The sequence below is a fragment of the Pseudopipra pipra genome, chromosome 17 (genome assembly GCF_036250125.1).
Source record: "Pseudopipra pipra isolate bDixPip1 chromosome 17, bDixPip1.hap1, whole genome shotgun sequence".
Lineage (NCBI taxonomy): Eukaryota > Metazoa > Chordata > Aves > Passeriformes > Pipridae > Pseudopipra > Pseudopipra pipra.
Window position 1 is genome coordinate 651,426 of NC_087565.1, and position 18,088 is coordinate 669,513.

The 18,088-nt window shown below is 44.0% G+C and overlaps 1 long non-coding RNA gene across 1 annotated transcript in view; it reads left to right on the forward strand.

Annotated features, from left to right (window-relative positions):
- The first annotated feature begins 2,961 nt into the window (after positions 1-2,961).
- Positions 2,962-18,088, forward strand: part of LOC135423408 (uncharacterized) — a 98,381-nt gene continuing 83,254 nt past the window's right edge. Inside the window, exons 1-4 of the long non-coding RNA XR_010434812.1 lie at positions 2,962-3,242; positions 8,257-8,518; positions 8,966-9,049; positions 11,806-11,955. This is a non-coding gene — a long non-coding RNA (uncharacterized LOC135423408). The remainder of the gene's footprint in view (positions 3,243-8,256; positions 8,519-8,965; positions 9,050-11,805; positions 11,956-18,088) is intronic.

An 18,088-nucleotide genomic window follows, 5' to 3' on the forward strand; every position in this document is an offset into this window, starting at 1 on the left:
TGGGCTGGTGTTCTGCTCAATTGCCTGGGGCCCCAACTGAAATTTAATAAGCAAATGTAAGATTTTAGTGCTTTGGAATGGAAACTTTATGGCAACTTCTTTCTGCAGCCCCTGTTGCAGTGATGTATTGCATGTCTGGGTTGTGCAGTGCACCTGAGTGCTGAATCCAGCTCTGAGGTTGTGCTCTCAGTCCTGCCTGGGAATTCCTCTCCCAGGCTGGAGCCAGGGGAATCTTCAGGTCCCAGAGCAAACTGGTGTTGAATACAGTTATGGCTGGCATGTCTTCACTGCAGCTCCTTGCACACTTAGGATGACAATCCGAATGGCTGTGCCAGGTGGGGGAATCTCTGCTGGGGATTTTTTGAAATCCTGTGTTACCAAATCATGTTCAGGGATTGCATATGGAGAGTAGATCCTGGCATGGGGGGGTGGGAGGAGAGGAGCATGACTTGTTCCAGTGCTGTTTGTCCTTATTATTTGGGTCGTTCTTCAGATTTCAAAATACAGTGGTCTTCTATGGGATTCTCTGATTTTTTTATTTTTTTTTTAAAGACACAGATTCATTTATTGCCCAAGGAGTGTCCTGTCAGAACTTATTTGACTCAGTAGTAAGGATGCAGAACCCTCTCATGGGAAATGAGGAAAAAGCTCATCTTTTTAAATCCCCAGTGCCTCTGTTCCTGCATGAGAGCAGGTGAGGAGTGTGTGCTCTGCTCTGTGACCAGCTTCTGTTTGTTATTTTACAGTTTCTTCATTATGATGGTTCACAAAGACTTGTTGTCAGCTGTTCCTCATCTCTCCCCAAGCATGAAAATCTAGTCTTGAGGGTTGTGTGTAGAATCAGATCATATCAGGAGCTGTTGTCAGGAATGCACTGAGATGGCAAAGGGAGCTTTACCCTTTTCCCAGCTCTCTGCCACTGGTCCCTCTTCTACTAGCTGTACAGCCCATTTCTTAGGGATTTTCTGTGTGTTACTCAATACCTCCAACATCCATTGCCATCTCTAGGAGATGGGGAGGCTGAACAACTCTCAAGAAGTGCTTGAATTCAGTCTGACCAGGAGAAGAAAAATCCTCTTTACCTTGCACAACTGACTGTTCCACCTTCATGTCCTTCCAGCACGTGCAGAGATGTGCAAAGGGCCAGTCAAACACGGAGATCCCTCTCTGGGGAAACCCAGCAAAGCTCCCCACAATCCTTGGGCACCTCTCGTGTGCTTTCACTGGGATAGGGCCCACGTGGAGGCTCTGGCTGTGCATGTACAGCCACTGAGGGCAGAAATGACAGGAACTTTTTAAAAAAACATGCCTCTGTTTCAGCCAAGTCTCTCAAGTTCAGTCCCTGTGAGGTCCCCGTTCCCTCCTCCTGCCTCCTCACGCGTCTGTTTATTCCTGTTTGCTCCTTTCTTTCTCGCAGATGGCAGAGAAATCTTGTCAGTGCTTTTCTGGCTTTGCAGCCTTTTCTCAATCATCTCTCCTTTTGTATCTCCAGCAATGTGCAAATCTGATGCTTTGCTATTTCTGTGTTTCTTTTCTGTGCCGTCTCATTGTCTCAGTCCTGTGCTTTTTGCTGGGTGAAAGGAGCGACAAATTTCCAGTAGGCAGAAAATAAACCATCCCCAGCTCATGAAAAGAATGACCCTTTTTAAGCACTGCTATAAAATGTAATGGTTTTTGATGTGAGTTCCTTCTCTAGGTTGGAAGACTGACCAATAGGTCCCTGAGAAGCATCTTTTGATCTGTCTCTCGGATCAATTGGAATTTTATTGCACATGAGGAGAACAATACTGCATGAACCTTTGAAGGGGAGCGAACACAGATGACATTTTTATTCATTCTCAGCCAGATTGCTTGGTATTGTGTCCCTTCTGTGCAAAATGACACTCTGGCAACAGGCCACTGACTGCAAAGCATCTTGGCATGGGCCTCCTGTTTGTCTCAGGCTGAGCATCACCAGAGATGCCAGACTGTTGGCCACGAGCTGAGGGTGTTACAGCCCCGCCTGTACCAGCCCCTCGCTGCCATTTCTGGTGCACAATGCCTGAGGGAGGCAGGATGAGTCCTGACTGTTCAGATCTCTGGTGGTTCGCTCTCCCCTTGGGAGGAGCACCAGCTCTCCTGGCTGGCAGTGCATTCTTGGGGCAGTCCTGCCAACCCTAAACAAATTAGTCTTTGGGGCTTCTGATCCTGTGTTTCCCTCTCCTTTTTCTTTTCTTATGTATTAAGAGAAATTTTTGAGAGCCTTGAAGTGACCAGGAAGACAAATCTGTTTGACTTCCAGTTCCATCTGAGCCACCCTAGTTACTGCAGCTTGCACTGACAGAGCCAACACCTCACGGGTTGCCCTTGGATTTTCCAGAGGGCAGTGCCTCGGTGTGGCTGGGCCTGGGAGCTGTCAGGAGAGGGCTGGATGTGCTGCACAGGTACCACTGAGCTGTGGGCTGTGATGTAGCAGGACTGTTGGCCATCAAAGCCAGGTGTAATACTGAGGCATTTCCACAATTATCCAGTAATTCATATCATAAATCATATTTTCAAAGTCCCTGTTGGGTCTTTCTGCCTTCTAAGCCAGTTGTTGAACTGGAGAAAGTGGAAGAAGATTGTCTTCTTCCAAGCACAACATTTTACCTCACCTGGAGGTTTTCCTGCTCCAGGTGACCCTGCCCTGGCTGATCTCCAGAGGTCCCTTCCAACCCCAGCTATTCTGTGAATCTGTGAACTGTTATTTCGTAGGATGCCCAGATATTTCATTTAAATATTTTTTTTTTTCCATCCAAGTAGGAGTGTGGTGAGATGTGCAACAGCCACCACTGTGCACTTGGAGACACTGGCCTGAAAACCTGGCTGTGAATTCCTGTCCTGCCTGCTGGAGCCAGGCTCCCTCTGTGCCTGCTGCTGTGGAGTGGGTATTTCCCAACTAAAGAGTTGCATTTTTCTGAAAGAAGGGCAGGAGCTTTGCCTTCAGCTCTGATGCAGAGTGACATGGACCGTAGGACCTGTCATCACTCATGAAGTCAGTTCTGTTTCAATGTTAATAAGTCCTTAATCAAGTCATTTGTTTCCTCCAGGATGTCACATTTAGCAGTGAATTGTCACATGCTTGAAAACTGGAACCATAGGAGAACTATTTAATGCTAAGTGGTATCTGCATCATATCTGAAGCTGGAACATGCCAGGAAAACATCCTTTACATTCTGCAACTGATATTTCTGAGCTTTCAGGATCAATCATGGCTTGGCTGGGTATGTGTGCTATTTCCCTCTGTTTATGTGTGGCATAATATTATATTCTATATTTGGTAACTCATTCTCACAGTGCTTATCTGTTACCTATTTTCTATGGCTGTTTCTTTTGCTTTTTAAAATAATACTGTGCAGCACTGAATGAATATCTTGAAACCAAGATTGACACTGTAAGTCCAGCAGAAAATAACTGACATTTAAAACTAGTACTCCTCATTCTAGTCTGTTTGTGATATGTAGGGGAAAAGGAGAGGTTTGAGCCAAGCAGCTGCTGGTGGCATTAAGTGGGAAATGGTGCAGAGAGACCAGGTTTATGATCATCATCTCCTATTCTTGGTGTTGTCTTCAAGAGGAACAAAGCTAAGGGCTAAAACTGTATTTTTAATATCTAGTTCCTGTAAGTCTTTTCCACTTGAAAAGAAGCAAAGGAAGTCATAGTGAACTGATGGCAAACATCATCCCAATGCATTTTCCTCCTTTATTTAAGTTCCATTTGTTGTTGTGCCATGTTTTCTCACAAGCTTGTTTCTGTCTGCAAACAGGTCCATCCCTCCTGTCAGCAGGAATGACAAACACACCTGTACAGGCACCAGGTGCTGCTCTACAGCAGTGCCATTATGTACAACATTGCTGCAGAGTGAGACATTGAAAAGTCTTTTTTTGCCTTAGGGAACCCTTTGTATTTATATTTTAACTCTGCCTCACTGTTGTGTCCCTGTGAGCCAGACCCCTTGTGGCAGGTTCGGGAAGACACAGAAGGAGTTCTGGGCACATCTGTGGAAAAAAACATTTTGGTTTGGGATTTTCTCCAGTTTCTGTCAGTAAATGGTGTAAAAAAGGAATTATAAAATACTAGTTTAGTTTTTATTTTGTGTTTCCATAGTCCTTCCCAGTTCCAACCAGTTGATCAGAAATACTAAGTATTATAAAGATCCATGTTTTCTGAACAAAAATGTTGTGCTCTCCTAAAAGCTCATTTTCCTATAAAATGTTCTGTTTGAATTTAGTCCAAGTCATAATGAGTGCTGGAGCAATTAAAGTATCAGCCACTATAAGGAGTCTTGGGAGCACAGGAGACTGATAGGATCAAGGTTTAAGCTACTTAAATACCTTTTATGAGAAATAAAGATTTCACAAACCTCAGTTTCAAACAAAATAGTTGACATATGCTAAGCTCAAAGTACTAAACTTCTTCTCCTGCCCCCTCCCATTAAACAAATAAAGTTCTATATAATATTTAAACCTTATATCTGCAGGAAGAAAAAACCCACTTTTTTCTATGTAAAAATTTTTGTCAGGTGCTCCGATATTTATGATAATGGGATCATGAAATGCCATGGAAAGGTGAGTGGGAAAGTGTGCTGGGAATTTTGAGTATGACTTTGTAAACTGTTGCATTTGTTAAATCTTAGTCTTACACTCAAATTGTAGCCAGGTTGTTCATTTCCATGTGTCAGAGAGTAGTTCTGGTGCATTAGGAAACTCTTAAATCAATGAAGTGTTTGTGTGCAGGGCTGGATTGTGCCTTCATATACTGCAATCAATTAAATTCCTTTTATTTAATTCTTGTAACCATTACCCTTAAAAAAAAAAAGAAGGAAAGAAAGAAAAAGCCTTTTAAATATTTTTCATTAACACATACTATTAAGTGGGTAAGTGGCCTAAGTATATTTTAATTTAATTTAGATTTAACTGCAACATTTTTCCCATACTAATTAAATGCCAGTTTGTTATTAAGAAAATATTTATTGAAGTTGAGCTTGGTGATAGATACATATCTATCACATCACTGTTAAACCTCATTAAATAGTGTTTTAATTGCAATTTGTTTTTAATTACCATTCATTAAGCATATTATTAAATCTAAATTGCATGCTTATGAAAGACGAGTTTGCCAATACAAGTGGCTGAGGCCCTTAACTACTGCCTTGCTTTTAGGTTCCCATAATTTGAAGTGTGTAGGGTGAAAGTTTGATCTATTTATATTATTTCTAACAGTGTGCCCTCCCTCCCTCTCTGCCCGTGTCTCCCATCGTCATCAACAGAATTAAGAACATCTGAGCCAGTCAACAGATCAGAAATGGTGACAAAACACATCTTTGGGCAAGGCAGCTGGAAGGAAGCAACAGCAAAAAGGGAGCACAGGCAGGGAAAACAGAAGTTAAACAGGGTATTGAAACCAGTTATCTAAGTTGGAAGAAGTGGAGGCTGGGGATGCAGAGGCATGTGGGGATGATTCCAAGAGTGCTGGGCAGGGTCAGTCCCTGCTGCCCTCGGGGACAGCCCAGGGGCTGCTCAGCAAAGGAGCTGCTGGTGCCAGGTGCTGCTCCTGGTGCTGGGCTGGGCAGCTGGAGAGAGGGCACAGCCTCTGCCTGGGCTGGGCAACAGGGGTTCACAAACAAGAGGTTCAAAGACAGCCCAGCACCTTTCACTTTTTCCTCATTTTTAACCCAGGGGCAGCACTGCCCCCCTTTAGAACCACCATGTGGGATGTGTGAACTTGCTTTTCTCAGCCATGGTTGCCAGATTCCTTAGTAGGAGTCCATGCATTTAAGGCAAGCTGAGAAAATCCTGAGATAGGAAGCTTTCTTTTCTAAGGGTATCAGCTCTTTCAACAAAAAGACCCTACAGAGTTAGGGTTTTAAGGCTGTTTGTTAAATCTTAAAAGAGTGTTTTGGAGCCTTTTGTCTAGGAAGGACACTTGATTTTTGCCAATGAGGAGGAAAGGCTGGCAAGAAGAGTGTGAGGGTGCTCTTCTGCTGGAGACCAGCTCAACATAAGCAGTTAGCAAGCTGGAGAGCCACTGCAGGGGAGATGGAGAGGCAGGAACAGACAACAGGCACTGGTCCCTTAGGGCTGCAGCATTGGCATCCTCCAGGATGCCCGTGGCTGACCCTGTCAGGGCACTCTGGCAGGGATTTCTGGGGATGGGGGCTGTTGGGCAGTGCCATGGGGGTGAACAGTGTGTGTAGAAATAGCAGAAGCAGCCTGAGGTGCTGCCAGCTTTCCATGGGCTGGATGAAGGAACACGGTGCAGCTCTGCACAGTGACACTCCCTGGCTCTGTTCTCCCTGCACTGAGGATGGTTTTGTGCCAGGTTCTCTCCATTGACTCCAAGGGATTAGCTCCAATTCACAGTGCAGTTTAAATCAGATGCAGGACATCTTTTCTCCTCTTTCCAATTCATGAATCTCTTTCAAAACTTTCTGTACCAGATGTTACAACTGTAAGCAAATCATCCTGGCAAACCAAAGTATCTCCTCATGAGTCTGTGTCACAGGAGGCCTTGGTGTCTCTATCTGCCTCTGGCTCTTCTGCTCATAAAACATTAGTTATACGACGTTTTTTTTGGCAGATGGGTGTCTTCCATGAAAAAGCCATTTCCATTCCAATGCAATAGTGCTTTTATATGGACTGTTTCAGTCCCTGTTGCACAACCCTTTTGCACAGTGATTCATTATTCTATCTTCTTGATATGCTGAATCATGGGATGACACTTTGCCAGCTTTGTTGTGTGCCAACAATAACTTGCTCATGTTTCAAAGATAGAGAAGGCTGCAAAAACCACTGCAGCACAAAAACCACTGCAGCACAGGGAGCCTGGACATTTGGCTGAGGAAGTTCTCAGCAGGCTTGGAACTCCCACATGAGTGGGGAAGTCACCTTTCAGCACCTGCTCTCTTTGCATGGCTGTAGGGAACTGCATTTGGCCTTCAGTTGTCTGCTGTTCCCTCCAAACTGACAGCAGTCAAACACTCCTGCACATCAACCAGTCCACCTCTCCATGGAGCACCATCTGCATTCAAAGGCTTGACTTGCAGAAAGGTGGAGCCATGGAGAAGCCTCTGGAATTACCCACAGAGCTCCATCAGGTGGCCTCTGGGGGATTCCCTGACACCATCTCCAGGGTGCTGATGTGAGGAGGCAGCTGAATTAATCCCTGTCCTACTGCAACAGCCTCAGCAGGGCACATGTCTCCAGGTATCCTCCCATGGCTCTGGGAACTGGGGCTGCTGGGTTACAGTGCAGTGTAACAATTCAAGGGTTGGCTCAGTATTTCTAACTTCTATTTAAAAATTAATTTACTTTCTGTCAGTGATGCACAGAATCTTTGCAGAGGCAAATGATGCTTTCCCTTGGCCATCCTGGAGCCCTTTCTGATTTGTTTTGTTAAGAGTTTCTAACTGCAACTCTTTATCTGATCACAGAGAATTTAGAATCAGCTGAGTATATTGACAGCTGTTCTGAGGAAAGGGACAGGGTTTTGGTCAGAGTGGAATATGTTACACTGCTTGAAAACAGGGTTTTAAAGGAAAAACTCTTGTATTTTTAAAAGGTATTCTTATTTGAATACTGTATTGCATTTCTCAATGTACTTCAGCCTGAAGCACAGCACAGTATTATGTACCACCTGATGCACTTCTGACAGACACTTGAAAGGCCCTTGGTTGTCTTTTGAAGACCCTAAACCAGTGAAAAATTCTAGATTATGAAGGTGGTGTCCTAACAGACCTTGAGGGTACCTTTGCACATCTGATATTTAAGGGTAATTATTAAAGCAATTTCACATACAACAGTATCCAGTATTTTTAGGTATTATAACCTGACAGATTTTATAAGACAAGCAGCTTTAGTGCCTGTTTCCTCCTCCTGTGCTTATTGCATGCTCATATTCCACGAGAGTCTGTCCATGGGCAGTTAGACTTTGATGTGAGATACAATAAAGATCAGATTTTAAGAGCAGTGTGTACATATTTGTCTGACACGTGTATGTACAGAAAAGGTCAAGGGACTTACTGTTAATGTTTTTATTCAAGGTTATGGGTATGTGAAACATCTTTATAGGGATGCTGTATTTCTATATTTGTGTCTCTGCTTTGGTATTTCTAGTTCAGTGTCTTCAGCCTTTTTTAAGTGTCCTGCCTTATTTTTCCACACATTTATGTCTTTATTGCCTTATGTCTTCATTCCTTGTGTGTCACCTTCTTGCCTCCACACCTTCTCTCCTGCCCAGGTAATTCTGGAGGGCTGCCCTGCCACAGAAGTGGGTCAGACCAGTTCCAGGAGCTGTGCAGTGCTTGGATGGGGATCCACCCAGCAACACCACCACAGTAATGCCAGATTGGGAAATTTGCCCTACAGGAGTTTGTCTTGATTAAAGGCTTCAGTCTGTCTTTGCAACACAAACACAGGAGCCCCCATGCTGCTCTCTGAATTTACAGCGTATTTTCTTTTTACTCAAGCATATTGAAGCAGAACAGAAGAGAGGATCAAAGGTACTGTAATGTTTCTATAAACAAGTACTACTTAGTTTGGTTTTTTTTATCTTGGGTTTATTTTTTTCCAAACAAATCTTCTAGGCACATTAGGCTCAGATTTCATTTTATTGCCAAATCACCAGCTGGCAACAAAATCACATATGTCTGTGTAAATAAGTAGATGAGAAGCTGAACAGGAGATTGGGAGATGATTCAACCAGTCCTATTGGCTTCTACACCTTAACATTTGACTGGTTTATCTGTCTATTCAGCAATGTCCTGTACAGACCCCATTTCAACATGAAATACAGAATTACCCCAAGCTGAGATTTTAGTCTGTGGTTTTCCTCTCTTCTAGTGAGTTTACAGGAAAACAGATAATTCTCTGGGACCATAGCTCAAAAATTCAGCTTTTTGTTCACTCATCAAGTGATGACTAATCCATTCCCTGTTACTCAAATATAGGTGTAACTCTTGTGATGACTGACATTATTATGAAGCATTTTCACTTTGAAAAATGTGATGGGCCAGATGATCCCTCCTTTGAAGGTAATGACATTTTGCAATTTGCTTGAGGGCTCTGTTGCTGTCTCTTGGGTTTGTTTGGGTTCACTTGGCAATGAAAACTCAAAATTGATTAATGCATCCTTAAAGCCAATGTTCCTGTATAGCCCTTCTCCTTTTGTAGATAGACAATGGCATGGTCACTTCAATTTGTAACCTTAAACTGAGTTTCTTCAGTAATTCCCAGGAAAAAAAAAAGCCTGAGCATTATTAGGTAAACATATAAAAAGTTAGTAATGATCATCTTACTTCTAAAAGCAGATGGATAGAGCATTTTTTCAGACCTAGGTGATAATGAGACAGACTTTTCCCCATGCAGTCAAAACAGTGGGCTCATTTTGGATATAATTATGCTCCTTTTGGGTCTCAGGTAAAAGAATATTTGAGTTTTAGATAACTACTGAAGAATCAGGATATTTGATCATATAGTTCTATTCAAATCTCTCTCCTACAGGGGAGATGATGTTCCCTGGCAGAGCTTGGTGCCAGGACTGCCTTTGTCAGAGCGTGGCACAGAAACACTGCAGGAACCATCAAGGGTCTGTTTGTAGGGGCAGTTTGCCCTCAGTCAATAAACTCTGAACCAGCTTAATTAATGAGCAGGGAAAGAGCTCCAGTATCTGGGAGGTGGAGGACAGAAATCAGAGGGGTTAAGCAGTAAATAGGATTTGTTTCTTGCTAAAATTTTTTAATCTTTGCCTCTTCTGTAGCACCCTCCTCTCAGGAGAGTTCAATCCCAGAGGAGTTCTGGAAGCTCTGAGTTCTACTAGAAGTTATGCTTTTTTTCTGTCAAGGGCTCCAATTCTCTTTTTCCTGGTGTTTTCCTTTAGTTTGTGATGCAGCCTGGGCTGTGATGTGGGGCTCCAGTTTTGGACACAGCACTGCACACCCTCCAGCTGCTGTTTTTCCCAAATTGGGCAGAACAAAGAATCCTTCCTGCCCCACTCAAAGTCATCTGCATAGAGAGATAAAATGGGAGTTAACAAGGGTCAGGTTTATGACAGGGAAAGAAGGCTGCTAATGACCATTATCTATGCCACAGGTTTAACTTCATTACTTTTGCATTAAGTTCCTAATGCCCAAAGCAATAAGCGAACTGAGTATTGTTGAACTGTAGTAACCTAATCTTCTCTCCAAATGAAATAGAGGGGAGAGCAGAGTCATTTGACATGGCTTTTATTTTGTCTTCTCTTTTCCCAACCCCCAGTCCCATATTAGGCCCATTGGGAGTTTTCCTTCCTTCTTTTATTTGTTTCCTTTCTTCCCGAGTTTTTCTGACTGTCCAAAGTGGGATTTGGTGCAGGATGTGATGAGAGGGTTTAGACCTTTCATAAAGGTGGCCTGAGGTTTGTCACATGGAGAAATCTCTCTTGATAATCTTCTGAAGTCCAGAATTCTGTAAACTTTTAGTTTCAGAGGTCAGAGAAACTTGAGCCAGCCCTGCCAGTAAGTCAGTCCAGGAGAGCACTTTTGCTGCATGTTTTGGAGTCTGATCACACTTTTGCAAGGACAGTTGAAGGTCTTGGACTATAACCCAGTGTGTCTGGTTGGCATTTACCAGCCTGGACTCCAACCATTAGTTCATCTTCTGCCCATTCTCCAGTTGCAACCTCTGATGACATTGGTAAGTGTTCAAGGCCAGGTTGGATGGAGCTCTGGGCAACCTGGTCTGGTGGAAGGTGTCCCTGGCCATGGCAGGGGGTGGAACTGGATGATATTTAAGGTCCATTCCAACCCCTGAACATTCTATGGTTCTATGATTTATGGCTCTGAAGTTGCTGCACCAAATGTGTGAACAGTTTAGGCTTAGTGAGCAAAGATCAAGCACCAACAGAGAATTAAATTGAATATATGATTTAGAACGAGATCAGCATTTCTGTTGTTTCAGTTCATTTCCTACTCACCCTCAACTTTGACAACTAAAAAATAATGAATTGCCCTCTTCTGGTATGATCTGAAGAGTTTTGTTCTGTAGCTGGGAAAGGAAAAGCCATCGAGTAAGAAGAGGGAGCACAACTGGATTTCTTAATACACAAGGTTCCCAGACCAACAGCTTCAGCTTTTGGCAGAGGATGGAATCAACAGTCCATCTTTTTAGGGCTCTCCAGAAGGAGAGGGAATGAACTAGTGCTGGCAGGTAAGTGGTGAATCTGTCCAGTGTTTAAGAAATATATTACTGCTCACAGAAGAAGGATCCTAAATTGATAAGTGCCTGAGAAACATGGTAGATTAGATATAATGAAGAAAATAATATAAACTACAGAGAGTTGAGCAATGAATGTGAACACCTGTGTAAAAACCCATCAGCAATGCAAGGTAATGTATCACCATAATCCAGTGTTCTATGGTAACCTCCATATGAGAACCTTGCACTCTGAGCAATAAGTGCTGAAGGCTGAACATTTATCTTCTGGCCTGTTCCCTGCTCAGAATGATCAGGGTTACCTGATGTGGGACTCTGAGGAAATTGCCCCTCTCTAATAGTGTTTCCTTGCTGTGCAGCACAAAGGGATTTAGTTTCCTTGCCCCTTCCTACCTTCGAAAGGACATATCAATGTGTTTTTTTCTGTAACCAGGGAACTGTGGCTACAGTAAGGTCCAAGATGTACCAGTAAGAGTTGATATATCAGTCTGACAGCCATCATCTGTTCTGAGGGGTGTCTGCTCTCTCCAGACCCATCTGCCTCCTGACTGCTTGACTTGACTCTGCATCTGCTTTTTTCGGCTTTTGCTGGTCCCAGGTTCTCCTTCAAAGGAATGCTTTCATCGCTGTTCTCCCAAACAAGGTATTTCTTGTAACTTTAAAAGGAGAGAGTCCAACTCCAGGGCAAGTCAGTTCAAGGGCTGGGAATGCCAGAGGCAGGAAGGACTGAAGAGCAGGTTCACCTCAGGTATGTGTAACTGAGAGCAAATTAAATGGTCTCTGGTGTATCTTTGACAGTGACTTGATAAGCTTTGCCTCCCTGTGGTGGGAGGGAAGGGAGTGTGTTCCATCCCTGCACTGGGATATCAACTCAGATGTCTTCCTCTTGGATAAGTTTTGGGCCTCTCCTGCTTCTCATTTGTGTTTTTTTCTGATTGTGGTCTCCTTTTTGACATGGGAAACAATTTTGTTGGATGCCAAATTGGGTATTTAGTCATTAAATGCCTATTTTTTGAAAAAACAAGCTGCCATAGTTCAGAAGTTCAAGGTGAAGAGGGCTTGGGGAGAAGCAACATTATTTTCTGGGAGTGCAGAGCAGATCAAGGGCCCCTGTGCAGTGATCTATATCTGATTCAACATAGCCTGCAAAATTAAATTTTGTTCAGCTTAAGCATCTAATTACTACAGATGTTCAGGAGATAGTCTGTGGAGCATCACCTACTGGGGCCCTTTGGACAGATGCTGTTTGCTTTGACACTCCATCTGTCAGTTTGCAAGAATCACTGAAGCTTCAACTGGCATAACCCTGCAGGGTTGGCATCCAGGCATGGCATGGAAGAGGTTAAAAATCAGGTCAAGGTCATGGCATGCCATGGATGGCAGGAGGGCCATGGATGGCAGGAGGGCCATGGATGGCAGGAGGGGCATGGATGGCAGGAGGGCCATGGATGGCAGGAGGGCCATGGATGGCAGGAGGGCCATGGATGATGATTGCCAGCTCTTGCTGTCCATGATTTCCAGCAGAGCACTGTGTGTATCCTTCCACAAGGACTTTGAGCTTTCTGAAAGATCTTTTAACACCAATTAACACCAATGCCCTCAGCCCCTTGGCTTGTGAGATCCTTCTATCCAGAGTTTATCTGGGAGATGAGCAAGATATGGCAGCAAATAATGGTTATTTTCTAGAATGTTCCTTCTTCTGAGGCGTGGTGACATGGTGAAGGCATTTGCTTCTCAGTTTGGGATCTCTTAGATGGACAGTGCTTAGGTATATTGTCTTGAAAAATATCTTGCTCTGGTAATACTTTTTGCATTTTAATGTTAGCTCTAAGCACAAATTCCATTTTAAGATTCCTAATAAACTTCATATTTACTGTATTTTACGCATGATCCTACTGGCTGTATAATTTTCCATGCTTTTATGAGGTTTCTGTAATTTGTTACTGTGTATCAGTTATTTGACCAGTACCATCTCTCCTGTTTTTATTGAGTTGTGGCTTTTGGTACAATGTTCATAAACAGTTCCCAGTCACGTTTGTTTGCTCAGTGAGACTCTTTCACTCAACTGAATTACCCGTGACAGTTTCAGAAAGCTGAAAGCTTTTCAGGGCACCAAGTATAGATCATTAATGGTTAGATAGGTATTTTTGCCTGTAACAAGAGTGACTGGCTCACAACTAATTCTGTTTATGTTACTGCTGGTTGTTGTGTTGTTGTCAGGAGTAAGTTGGTCGAGGTTTTCCCCAGCCTGGTGACTCCTCTGCCAACTTGACACATTGCAACAGGGATATTGAGCAGTTCTGAGGGGTCAGCATTGACCTCTCATGAGGGAGCCCGTGGGGTTGGATTGTCTTTTCATTCTACACCAAACCAGCAACCAGTTTTTGTGTCACTCCCCCTGGTTTCCAGCAGGATGGAAGGGGATGGCAGCTGTAATTCTATCTTGTTACTTTATCAGGGTCATCAAGTAGGAAGCATTCAGGACAGCTTGTTTTTAAATTGTCAGTGACTTGGTTATGGGTAGTGCCATCTTTTCCACTCCTCATTTTCTTCTAAGATCTAGGCCCTGCCTCAGTAGATTGTAACCACTGATTTAAACATTGCCATGCAAATCATTCTGTGAGGTTCAGTGGTAGCAGTGTAAGGTAAAATATACTCAGGCATCTTCCCCCAAAATCCCAGGGCAGTGGAAGGGATTCCAAGGGTTCATTTTGAGGCAAAGACATTAAACCTGACAAACAGCCCCCAGAGGGAAGGCAAAGCACCCCTGCTCCTCCTGTCCTGCCTCAAAACCAGGAGCTGAGAGCTGGAGCTCACGAGCTCCCTGTGTGGCTTCTCCTCTGTCCTGGGAACAGTCCTGCCTCTGACTCTTCTCTGTTCTCCTGAACTGACACTTTATTGTGCTTGGGCATTTTTTGGTCCCTCTCCCCAGCTGAAAGAGATGTCTGAGTTCAAGGGACGTACTTTGTATCAGGAGATCAATTAAGCCTGTTCAGAGTCCCTTCTGGAGCTACTTTTTGTTTTCATATCCTAACTTAGGCTTCCATGTCTGATTTCTGTTACTGCTCGTCCTTTATATAGATTTTCTTTCCTCCTTCATCTGAAGGAGAATATTTTTTCCTATTAAGAGGTGGCTACTGCTGCTCCTCATCCCAGGATTTAAATAGACAAGCATTTTTTCTGTTTTGCCAGCACTAACTTCACATAATACGACAGAAATCCAAGCCCATAAAGTGTCAGAGACACTCCTACAGTGTGGTGACCCTCTTTCTGTCACCTGCCACATTTTTCATGCTCAACCTACAGCTGTGAAACTCTTTTTCCTCCTCTTTGAACAGCAAAGTCCAAAGCACACCCCTCAGTTTGGTGCCTGTCACAGTTTGCACAGAGCATCCTCAGACAGCAGTGACACTGCTGATTGTGAGGGAAGAGTCCTTCTGAAAGCAGCAGCTTCTCAGTGCCAGCCCTTCCAGTGGGTCTGAGCTAATAACAGCCATGTGCAAACTTCATTTGCTGTGTGTGGGCCTGTTCCAGAGCCTTCCATTGACTCCAGGCCACGGAACAGGCTGCGTGGAGAGACGGCCTGGCTTTGTGACTCAGTGTCACTGTCCTGGAACAGGCTCTGCCACATCAGTCAGTTTTTCCATTAAAACATTCTCTGAGGAGAAAAATGAGTGTTCAGCTAGCTGCCTGCTACCAGAAAAGTCTGATTTTTCACTGCTGTATTTTTCCCAAATAACTTTCCCCTCTGCCATGGGAAACCTCTGGGTTTCAGGTGGGATGATTCTCTGAGTGTCTTACAGACAGCTCACAATATCTGCCTGGATCTTTACTAGTGGGTTTGAATGTTCCTTTTGTCTTTTCAATACATTTCCATGTTGTCACCTGAGATGAAAGGAAACTAATTTTTAGGAGTAAAATGTGCAGACCTTGTTCCCAGATGATCTTGTGATGGCAATAGTTGTTGTGTGATTATATGATCTGTGACTAAATAACTACAATAGTAAAATAATTTTAACCTAACACCATGAAAACCAAAGCTCAAGCTATGACTCTGTAAAGCAGTATTTTTTATGAGCTGAGTATATACTCCATTAGGGAAAAGGAGACTGTTTGCATTACCAAGCTATACGATATACTGCCTCTTTCCATGGAAGTGAATTCCAAAGGTGGCTGTTTTAGGCTTGTATTTTTACTGTTAGGGGTTTTTTCCTGAGGGAGAACCAGACCTGAGTTTTGTAGTCTGATTTGTGTTTTATTTTGGTTGTTTTGTTGCTGGAAATGATTAAGGGTGTGAAGTTAATCTGTCTGTATAACACACCTCCTGCCACTCTTGCTCAGTTCCTCACCTTCTCTGGGAATTTAGATGCTGCTGTGTCCGTGCTGGACTCAAGGCAGTTTGGCCCCAGGAAGGGAGGAAATTAATTTCTCTTCCTACACAGCAGTGTGTTGGTCACGATTTCTTTGCAGCCCGTTGCTGTAACAGGTGGGGAGATGTGCAGAGCTATACAAGGACCAACCAGCTGGAGAAAATGTGGGACTGTGGGAGTGGTGCCTGGAGATACACAACTGCAGAGAGAAGCTGTAGAAGGAGGGAACTGCACCTAGAAATTCATCTGATATCCAGCTAACTATCTTGGCCTCTAATGACAGGGAAAGATAAATATAGGTAATAATATCAGTGGACATATCTTCATTGTAAAGGAGAGTCAGGAAGCCCCTGGGAACATAAACTTTCACTTTCAAGAGGGAGTTGGGCTTGAACAGAGAAAAGTTGAGATGTATGGACTGAAGTCACAGAGCAAGCCATGGCATGGCAAACCAAGATGTGACTGGAGAGATCCTCCTGCAGCACCACGCTCAGAAGAAAAGAAGTAAACAAAGAACTCTTAGTAGTTTGCAGTTCTGCTGCTGTCTGCTCCTCTTGCTGGTTTTCTTCCTCTCTGTTCTAGGAATTCTATAGCAGTGCTATGAGGAATAATCAATTAATGCTTAGAAAGCAATTATAGTGATTCCCAGTTTACACATGAATAAATAGAATGCAGCTTAGGTGACTGAGTCACAACCATTTTCAGAGGCTGGTAGGGCATGGGCAGCAACAAAGAGCCGGCTCAGCACTTGTGCTCTAATTGCTGTTTTGCCAGGAAAGTTGAGGCTGGAGATCAAACAGAGAGAAATGAGTTGTAAAGCTCCCTGAATGTAATTGCTTTGCACTGTTAAAAGAAAAAAAAAAAGGAAAAAAATCCCTGCACTCTGTAGTCATTTCATAACTGTTACATGGCTAAGACAAGACTTGCCTGAGGTCTCACAGGATGGCCATGGGTCACACCAAGGACAGGAGCCAGATGTTGTGGCTCTAGTGCTGTGCTTAAGCACAAGACCATCTTTTCTGCTTCTACAAACTTGGTATTTTATTATAGAGGCCTTTATATGAGTCCATATGTGATACTTTGTCATGTGTTCAGCCTGCAACATGGTTAATATGGAAACATCCTTTTTATGTGCATCATAGCTCGTGATGCCTTGCTTTTATTGGAGAGCTCACAGCTTCAGTTCAGACGTGTGGCTGGTGGAGTGAGTGCTCACTGATGTTACTCACAGGTCTGTGTCCACTGAACAAGTGCCTGTGGTACTGTGTGTTCAGACAGCAGAGGAAATACAGGGATCACTCTTTTCTCTTCCAGGGATGAAGATGTTACCATGAGCAAAACCAGGTCAGGATGAAGTTCCCCTTCATGTCTGGGGATGTGTTTAGTTATCTGAAAACCCACAGAGCCCATATAACTGCAGAAGAACAAGCACGAGCCTTGCTCTCCTACTTCATACGCTGTCAGCCAAACGAGCAAGCCAGCTTTGAGTCCTCCAGGGTCATTTTATTTTTAGGGCTGTTGCCTCAAGCAGGAAGCAAACAGCTTGATTTGTAGGCTCTGCTTTGAGCTTCCAGTGCTGGCAGCAGAAAGCAGGTTCCTTTGAGGTGCAGGCTGGTTTAACCCATGAACAATCCATGTTCTGAGTGTGCTGAAGCACAGCACAGCTCCTGGTCTGTCAGAGCTCGTTTACTTCTGATCTCTTCCCTCTGTACTTGACATTCCAGCTGTTTTCTGGCTCTTTATTTAATATCAGGCTTTTCCTCTCCATGCTTTTTCAGGTTTTTTGTTTTTCCTCGTCTGTCTGAAATCCATCTTGGAGACACTTGTTGCCCTGTTCTCTGATCTGTTTTGAGCCCCTGCCAGCTGCTGCTGCTGCCAGTGGAGAAAATCACTGAGTCACCACTTTGTGAGTTTTGCATTTGCTTGTGGGGTGGCAGAGCCAAGGCCATCATGAACATACCAAGGAACCACAACAAAGGCCCAAAACACAAACACTGGCACTTAACCTCAGAGCATGTGCTGGAGCCCAGTGAGGTGACAGCCAGCAGGACACATACCAAGGGACCTCAGAGCCTTACTCAGGCTCAGTCCCTCTCTAACCACATCAGAGGCACACACCTCATGCAGCTCTGGATCAGGGGAGAGGGTGGAAGGGAAAGGTGGGAGTGACCAAAGGACCATTTTCCCCTTTCCAGAATGAATTTATCACAGCAGATGTAAAAATACAGAAAAAGAAAAAATCTGCTCAGGGTTATTGAACACAGCAAAGCAGCAGTGGAGGAGAGCAGCACCAAGTGCACCAGGAAGGCAGCCTGGCTCTCTGGCTGCACCACCTGATGTGTCTGTGGGCCAAAATGCCTGCTTTGCCTTGTTTCCCAGGTCAGGATGGTTGGCAGCTCCTTTCCCCCACACTGGTACCATTTCCCAGGGGGTGTCACCACAGACCTCCTGTTGCCTGGGCTCTGACCCTGCTCCCATGGGATTGTCTCACTTGCTGTCAGTGGCTGTGCT